Source organism: Mus musculus, chromosome 12 (genome assembly GCF_000001635.26).
Source record: "Mus musculus strain C57BL/6J chromosome 12, GRCm38.p6 C57BL/6J".
Lineage (NCBI taxonomy): Eukaryota > Metazoa > Chordata > Mammalia > Rodentia > Muridae > Mus > Mus musculus.
This window is the reverse complement of record NC_000078.6, coordinates 110,151,306-110,160,178: the sequence shown is the minus strand read 5'-3', so window position 1 is coordinate 110,160,178 and position 8,873 is coordinate 110,151,306. Positions and strand designations below refer to the sequence as shown.

Below are 8,873 nucleotides of genomic sequence, written 5' to 3'. Positions count from 1 at the left end.
CAAAAGCAAGTGAAATATACGTGTGAGATTCAGAGACTAAACAGAGGTGATGTGGGACGGGAAAGAACTATAAACAGCGAGTGTACAAGTGTATGTGCCCTGAACAGTCAGGGTGGACAGCAAGAAAGCTCTCTGTATTTGTCAGGCAAAGCACAAGGTGAACCCAACCAGGACACAGGGATGGTGCAAGCAGAAGTGGCAAGAGGATGAACCTGAGGCGATGGAACGTGCACTTATCCAGAGAGATACCAGGTTGCTGATTGTAAGGCAGGAGTGGATAAAGCAAAGCTGTTAAGACCTAGAAGGCTATGGTGAAACGTAGTCATGATTCAGAAGTTTGAATGATCGGGATCCAAACCACTCGCTCATGCCTGTAATGGCTGCTCAGAAATTGCAGAAAGCTTTAGTTTAGGGAGTTTAGGGAGACTCAGCCTCAAAGAAACAGGTGGAGAGTAATAGAGGAGGAACCAGTATACTACACTACACTACACACTCACACAAACACTCACACATTCTAGACACACACACACACTCATACACACTCAGACACACACACACTCATACACATACACACACACACACACACACATATATATATATATACATACACACACTCATATATACTTACACAAATGCACACACACATGCACACAGACACCCCACACAAACATATACACACATACACAGATACATATGCACATGGACACCCCTACCCACCTACATACACATGCACACAGATACCCCCCAGACACAGATACACACAGACATACATAGATATACACACTACACATCGCATACAGACATACATACAAATACCACACACAAATGCACACACAACAAACATACCACTCCTGCACCCTCACCCCACACAGACACACATAGACACACACCACACACACATATACCACACATACACACACACTACACACACACACCACACCAGAGACACAGACACACACACACCACACACATGCAAATAGATAACCAAATGATAAATAAAAAAAATCTCTAAAATAACATCCAATTGATAGCGTGCATGGTGGCACCTGTCTGTTAGCCTTAACATTTGGGAGGCAGAGTTAGAGGACACAGAATTCGAGGCCAGTCTGGACTACATAAGACCCTGGCCTCAACAGCTTTTAAACAGAAAAGTGATAGGTTATCTATGATCTGAAGCTGGCAGGGGGAGCAGAGGGAGAGCCCTGAGAAGTCTGGCTGAAGTCAGTGAGGGCGAGAGCAGGGTTGGCCAGGCACTCACAGCGTAGATGGAGATGGGAAGAGTGTGGGAGAACCCAGTGTGGTTGGAGCTGAGCAGAGGCTCAGAACCTTCTGCTGGGACAGTGAATGCTTCAACGCCCTGCGTGTTCTGCATTCCCTGTTGCATGGGGGAACCCTCAGCTCTGCCCAAGTGCTATGAAACTGACCACATACTCATAAACAATGCAGTGCGGGGCGGCTATGTTCTAATAAAGCTTTATTTGCAAATGCGGGCAGTGGGCAGCATTCTCATACTTGTGGCTTTCAGATCCTTGATCTTAACAGGATGACGGTGGTCACACCCCCTAGGAGGGGTCTGCAGATGTTTCTGATTGTCAGGACTTAGGGAGGGGAGGCTAGGAATGCTGACTAATGTCCTGTGATACACAGGACGACCCCCATGATAGCACACCACCCCCTAACCCCCACTGATGTTAACAGTGCCCTGGCTAAGAATTAGGGTCTGAGCACAGAACAACCTGTGGCCATGTGATCACTGGGGACGGAGTGACTCAGGAAATGACAATGTGGGTTTGCCGTCACGGACTCACCTCTTCTTTCCATACAGCACATGAGTGGTGTGAAAACGATGAACTCCCCATTAAACTTAGGTCAGTAACTAAAACCATGAATGGCCTGGCTGGAGGGCTGTAGTAACTTTAAACACATTTCTTTTTACTGCGTGTTTATGGGCAGCCATTTAGGTCTCTCCAGAAGGACATGCTGCATCGATTAAGATCTCGGTGGGTCATGTGTTCGGAAAACATTAAACAGACCCATGCTGCTCTGAAAGCCTCTGCGGTTCCCTTCCCCTGTGACCCCAGGGTCCAGCCACACAGGACTGTCCCATAGATGAGACTCTGCTCCCTCCAAACGTCGACCACACATATGCCCCATGGGCTTTTGTTTTAAATCCCCTCTTTGGTTCTATTTGCCTCTTAGCATGGAGGAACTTTGCAGGGATGACTTGGGGCTGAAGGGCAGTTAGTTGAGCTGATTTACTCTCCTGGGTGAATATTAAGCTCTATTCATTTCTTATTCATGTCTGAAGAACCTTCATGAATGTATCATCAGCCATAGCAGGTAAGCACGTGGTCAGCTCTGTGCAGGTGGGTGCCCTGACAGCCATGCCGGAGTCCCGGTCCCTTCTATATCTCTATGTGCCTACAGAGTGGCCCAACTTACTGGCCTGGTTGTTGATGCCTTTGTGGCTTTGGGAAGCAGGGTTGGGGTGTCTTGTCTACCCCCAAAATTCTTCTGTCACAGCCTAAAATAGTTTTGGAAAGAAATACTCTGTTTCTCTTACAATATTTTCAAGCTATTTGAAAAATTTACAATACTGTTCAGTGTTGTAACTTTTGACATACTATAACATCGCCTTTAAAAATACTTGTTACATTATAACATGCAGTTTGGTGCCTTAATGAGCTGATAACCAATGCCAATGCTCTTAGAAATATCTGTGTTATTTCAGTTTTTAAAATTGTATACTTTCCCACATACATATCTATGGCAAGGTCTCAGCGTGTAGCTCCATTGGCCTGGAACTCATTATGTACAGCAGCTGGCCTCAAACTCACAGAAATCCTCTGCCTCTGCCTCCTGAGTGCTGGGATTAAAGACATGCACCACCATGCCTGGTCCAACACTGGTATTTCTTTATACAATTCATCTTATATATTTTAAAAATAACACTTGCCAGGCATGATGGGCTCATGCTTAGAATCTCGGCAAAGAAACTGAGGCAGGAGGATTAACAAAAGATTAAGTTCACGCTGGAGCCAGCATCTCACTAGCCTGGGTGATGGCCTGAGACCCATCTCAAAATAGCACAACAAAACTTTCATTTTAAAATAGTTTTAGACTAATTGAAGTCTTTCAAAATGGGCAGTGGTCCCGTATCCTATACTGACTCCTGTGACGGCATGCTACAATAACAGGACACATTAATCACACCGAATGCCCCAGTCCCCAATGCATTAGTATGCCAGGACCCACCCTGCCTCCACCTCTTTACTTCTGACTGTTCCCACATGCCGCTCCGTGCCTGGGTGCATTTAACGAGGACAGTCTGTTTGATCTTTCCTTACACTTGATCGTTTGAGGGACACTAGTCAAGTGTCTGCAGGGTTGGCCTCACTGGGATTCATCTGGTGTTTTCCTGGTGCTTAGCCAGGTGTTGAGAGGAAGGCCCAGGTGAAGGACCGTTTCCTCCACCGCTCTCCTGGACACAGGCTGTCAGCACGCCCAGTCCCTGCTGTGTTGACCCTGCTCTGTTGACCTACATTGCCCTGCTGACGCACTGCTGGGCTTCCCCACTGAGAAGCTGCCAATCTTCCTGGTTCCCTAGTGTCCTCTTTGGGAGGAAGTGACCACGCACAGGCCACGTAAGAGGGTGGCAGGTATATGACACCTATCTGAGGCTAGAGGACCTACATAAACAACTCCAATCGCTCATCTTCTCACCCCCCCCCCCAACTTGATTATTTATTCCATCTGTTAAGTGAGACAAGGCTCCGGTGTGTTTATTGTATGTTTTGGGCTCCTATCCAATACTATGCTATTTATTCTGTTGCTCAGACAGATGCAGATCTGGCTCCTGGGGATTCATCCCGTGGGTGTCTGTGACTGTGGCCCTGCTGACATTCAGGTACTTTATGGGGTTTGTGGTCATGGTTGCTCCGTTTCTTCTTTCCAGGCATTTCATTTAAGAGGCTTCAGGCTTCTTGTGTTTCCTTCTGCTAGAATCCCAATTCTCGTTCTCTCTCTCTCTCTCTCTCTCTCTCTCTCTCTCTCTCTCTCTCTCTCTCTCTCCCTCCCTCCCTCCCTCCCTCCCTCCCTCCCTCCCTCCCTCCCTCCCTCTCTCTCTCTCTCTCCCTCCCTCCCCCTTCCTCCCTTCCTCCCTCCCACCTATCTGTTTGAGCACACTCATGAGTGTGTGGTAGGCCAGACACTAATCCTCTGTGTTTTTCTCAGCCACCATCCTCCTGATTTTTTGAGCTAGGGTCTCCTTCTTGGCCAGGGGCAGACAGACTCAGTTCGGCTGACTGGCTGTCAAGCTCCAAGGATCCCCCTGCCTCTGCGCCCTCAGCACTGGGACTACAGATGCACTGTCACACTGGGGTCTTAACGTGGGCCCTGGGGACCTGAACGCAGGCCCTCATCATCTCCCCAGCCCCTCCCCTCACTTTCAGGATTTCCCGGAAGCCTGTCAGAAACCAAGATTTATGTCTAAGAGATGGATGCATCCACCATTACTCAGGTGCTGGCGCCGTGTGGAGCTCTCTGCTCTTGGGGCAGAAGAATATCTGTGGGGGGTTAGGCACACACAATCAAGACGAGCTCCACACGTGACCAGCTATGTTTGCAGGACGCTTACCACGAGTTCCTGTCTACTTGCTCCTTCCAGCTCTCCTCACATGACTCTCTGGCCTCTCCTCCCCTCCTCTGTGCTACCCCCTCTCAAATAACACAGTTCCTTTCACCGCCTCCCCCAGGTGTGTTAGGGAGACACTCTGCACTGTGTCACAAGACGGGCGCTTTGAGCAAGGAGGCCAGAAACAAAACAGGAAGGAAGCAAGGAAGTGCCGGCCTGGCTGCTTTAAGGCTGCGGGGAAACTCTTGTCTCCTCAGATCTAGCAAGTCTTAGGTGGGGATTGGCACTCTCCATGGAGCAGGACCCTCAAGCAGAGGCTGTGACGTCTGCTGTTGTCTGCCTCAGCCTAACCTGTGGGTTTGGTATTCAAAGCTGCTCTGTTCTGGCACAGCGCCTTAGCTGTACTGGCCGGAAAGGAGTCTGGAAGGTCACCAGCTACATGCAAGGCAGAAAGTTCAGGCTTTGCAACAAAGCTCTGTATTCTGCATGCAGCCCACCTGCTTGCTAGAGTAACTCCAACAGAAGGTCCAGGGGCTGGTGGATGGCTCCTGAAAGCAGGGCCTCCTCCTTCTTCCTAGGTCTGTGTCTGCAGCTTCGCTCAGTCAGCTTCTGTAGGGGACGTTATAGATAGCCTCACCTTTTGTGTCTGATGAACTGGGCTTCCTCTTTGGGAGAGGCTGTGCCCAGCTCAGGAGAGAGAGGGCGCTGTTTCTTGGTGGCTCTGGGTGCAGAGGCCTGCCAGTCTTCTCCAGGCCTTGGTTGCTTGGCACAGATCCTTGCCTGGCAGGTACTGTCAGGAGCACGAAGGTTACTGCAGAGCATGAACTGGCCTTTGTCAAATATTTTGCAGGCTTACTGTGTTTGAAGTAAGTTTTGGGCGCTGGGGCTTATTTCATTCCAGGAGAAGTTTCTAGAAACAGGTGAAGACCTCTCCTGCGTGTAAAGTAAATAAGTGTCTGTCCTGGCCTCTTGCATACTGGCAGGACTAAAACCAAATCCTTTGAGAATAAACTGATGTTTTTGTGACCTGTCTCTAGCTTTGCTGTGTAGACCGTAACCTGTGGTCACAAGGAGTAGCGACCAGGAACTGAGAGGCCAGCCAGGAAGCACTGGCTCTGGACACTGTGTGCCCCTGGAGAAGTTCAAAGTTCTTCAGCTGGGTAGAGTACACACTGTTTGAAACATGAGGGAACCTGGTCATAGGGCCTGTGTGTGCTCATGGACCAGATGCTTTGAATTCCTGGCTGCTAGAAAAAGCTCTTTCAAAAGCTCAGGTAGAAGGAAGTGTGCAGGGTTGTGGTACCACCAACTGAATATCAAAGCTATATCTTGTGTCTTGGGCAAGTGTCACTCATATAAGAAGGATGTCTGTAGAAGTTAGGCCCAGTTCTTCCTCCCAGGCCCATGTTCCCAGAAATAAGACTCAGACTCAAAATAGATTTGCAAACACCTTGGCCATATAGCTAGGCTCTTCTCTGGCTCGGTCAAACCATAGATAACTCAATTATTTTAACCTACATTCTGCCATGTGACTGGGTACCTGTGCGCAGGTGCCATGTGCCCTGCCTCTTCACATCTTCCAGGGCTGATCTTCCATCTGCCTCCTAGATAGATGTCTCACCTCTATTTCCTGCCTCAGCCACAGGCCACAGAATTTTTAATTGACAGGTGAGGCATCCACACAATACACAAGAAATTCTTTCTGCCCATTCACATTTCCAACTACTCCATCCTTCTGAAAGTGAAGATCCCGTCCCAGTCCTTCTGAAGTGCAATCAGCAAACAGACAAATAGCTCCATGGGTTGATGATGCAGAGATAACAGACGCTGACTGCTCACAGTTCTAGAGGGCCGGAAGTCTAGGTGCCGTGGGATTCGGTGGCTGGTGAGGGCTCTCTGCTTCATAGGCAGCGATGTCTTTCTGAAAACTCACAGACGTCTCAAGCAATCTCTGTAGGATCATCTTGTCAGGACTCTAATCCCATCTCATGACTTAATCACTTAGTCCCAAATCCCATCTCTTAATATTATCTTACTGAGCTTGGATGGGAGAGACAGGCATTAAGACCACAGCAAGACCTCTTATCTGAAAATTCACTGTGGGCTGTGAGTTTACTGGCTCGTCTATTTCTAGAAACTCAAAACAAAGCAATAGCAAGAAAAAAAAAACGTAAGCATCAAATCCTCACTTCACCTTATTTTTACAGTAGAAGAAATAAATGCTCCATCTCTGCAGATAAATGCTGTCTTGTTACCAGCAGGCTGGAACACAGAACATTACACCGCCTTAACCCGCGCAGGTGGCGTAGAACATGGAGGGTGCTTTCTTACTTGTGTGTGTGAAGAATTGAGACAGGATGTTTACTCATTGAAATAGATGAGGGCTGAGTTGGAAAAAAATAATTGCCTGTTAATGGTTCTTAATCCTTTCAGATCAATACACCTTTTTATAATAACTATCCCATGATGCTTTGTAGAAAATGGTGGGACAGGGTTACCAATGTCTTGCACGTGTCTGATATTTTTGCAACCTGCTATCCCTACTGCTCTAACTAAGCTGATGGGTTCCTTCCTAGATTCTTGAATCCGGGCTGGCATCCTGATCAACCATGGCAGACAGGCTGCAGTAGAAGTGTTGTGTGACTCTAGAGCTAAGACCCCCAAGGCCTTGCAAGCTCTGCCTTATAACCAGGGACCTGTGGGAGGAAGCCTGAGATAGCCGTGTGGAAAAGACTGTGGGAAGCAGAGTCCAACGCCATGGGCTACTGCCATATGGGCAGCCGCTCCAGCCTAGTCTGGTCTCATGGATCTGCTGACTCATCACCAAGGAGCTGCACACAGCCAGCCAGCATGGGAAAAGGCGTCATTAGTTTGTGAAGTCAGTATGTTTGGAGGTGGGGCAATCTTTAATCACAACTCTCTCTAAAACGCTATGGCATCTATGTTGGGTATACATGAAATGCCAGTGTATGTGGAAATCATAGGCTGCCATTCATGCAGTTGAAAAGAAACCACAATGCCCTCATTTAAGTGTAAACATAACAAGAAAATAGTTTATAATAAGATAATTGTGCTTGAAGTCATAATGAAATGGCTACATGTGCCGAAGCCACCAGGAACTTCTCCACCCCAGCTGGGATGTGGTAGATGACACCTGCGTGGATCTCATCAGTGAGCTGATTTTATATCCAAAATTGTAGCCAAATTCAGAGAAACAGAAAATTGTAGTTTCTCTCTACTGATACAACAGTTGCGGCATTAGAAAAGTAACATGAACACTGTAGCTCCATTGTGTGTGTGTGCATAAATGTATATATGCACATAATAGAGTTATATTGTACACTCATAAATTATAAATACATCCAAAAGATGAGAAACTCACCAGCCACAGATAGATGGCTTTTAGCTAGAAATAAATTGATAATGATCAGAAATGTGGGTCTTCACAAGATAATGGTAACTCCAGACATGGCAACCATGTGAGTTGGCACTTAAGATACTTTTCCTATGTTTACATCGCTTCCAATGATAGTTGGCTCTTTAAACAAACAAACAAACAAACAAACAAACAAACAAACAATATGAGAATGAGCACACAGACACCAGGAGGGATAAAGTGGAAGGACACTACTGTACACATTATGTGTACCAGGACATAATGTATATGATATATAATTCATGATACCCATCAGATGATAATTGCTGTTGACGATAGCTGTATCTGGGGCTGGAGATGGTTCTATGGCTAAAAGCACTCACTACTCTTGCAGACAGCCCGAATTTAGGTCTCATTTAGCACCCATTTTGGCTTGCTCACAGCTGCCTGTAACTTTGACTGGCTTTTGAGGGCAGCTACACATACCCAGCATATACTTATACAGATAAATACACGTTAAAAAAGAATAAAACCTTTAAAAAATAAAAATGTATACTAAGAAGCTCAACGCCGCTATCAAAATACTCCAACAGTTGTCTTATCACATAGGTTAACATAAGTTAGGAAAAAATATACAGTTAATTCAAAAAAGGAAGAAGAGAACCAAAGACAGGATGAATAGAAAACTTTTAGACAACTTAAGGGAGATTTAGCCCCACCCCAACCCCCTATTTAAATGTAAATAGTAAAACATTCCAATTAAAAGGGAAAGATTTAAAGATTGTGAGAAAAAAAAAAAGAAGAACCCAGCTTTCTACTGTCTCCTAATGAAACTAAACAAAGTGCACTCCAGTCATGAGAGAT

The 8,873-nt window shown here is 46.6% G+C and overlaps 1 long non-coding RNA gene across 1 annotated transcript; it reads left to right on the top strand.

The window, feature by feature from the left end:
* The first annotated feature begins 2,105 nt into the window (after positions 1-2,105).
* Positions 2,106-8,525, top strand: 3110009F21Rik (RIKEN cDNA 3110009F21 gene). Its single transcript, NR_045466.1, has 3 exons — positions 2,106-2,340; positions 3,838-3,907; positions 7,210-8,525. It is a non-coding gene; the product is annotated as an RIKEN cDNA 3110009F21 gene (long non-coding RNA).
* The last annotated feature ends 348 nt before the right edge of the window (positions 8,526-8,873 follow it).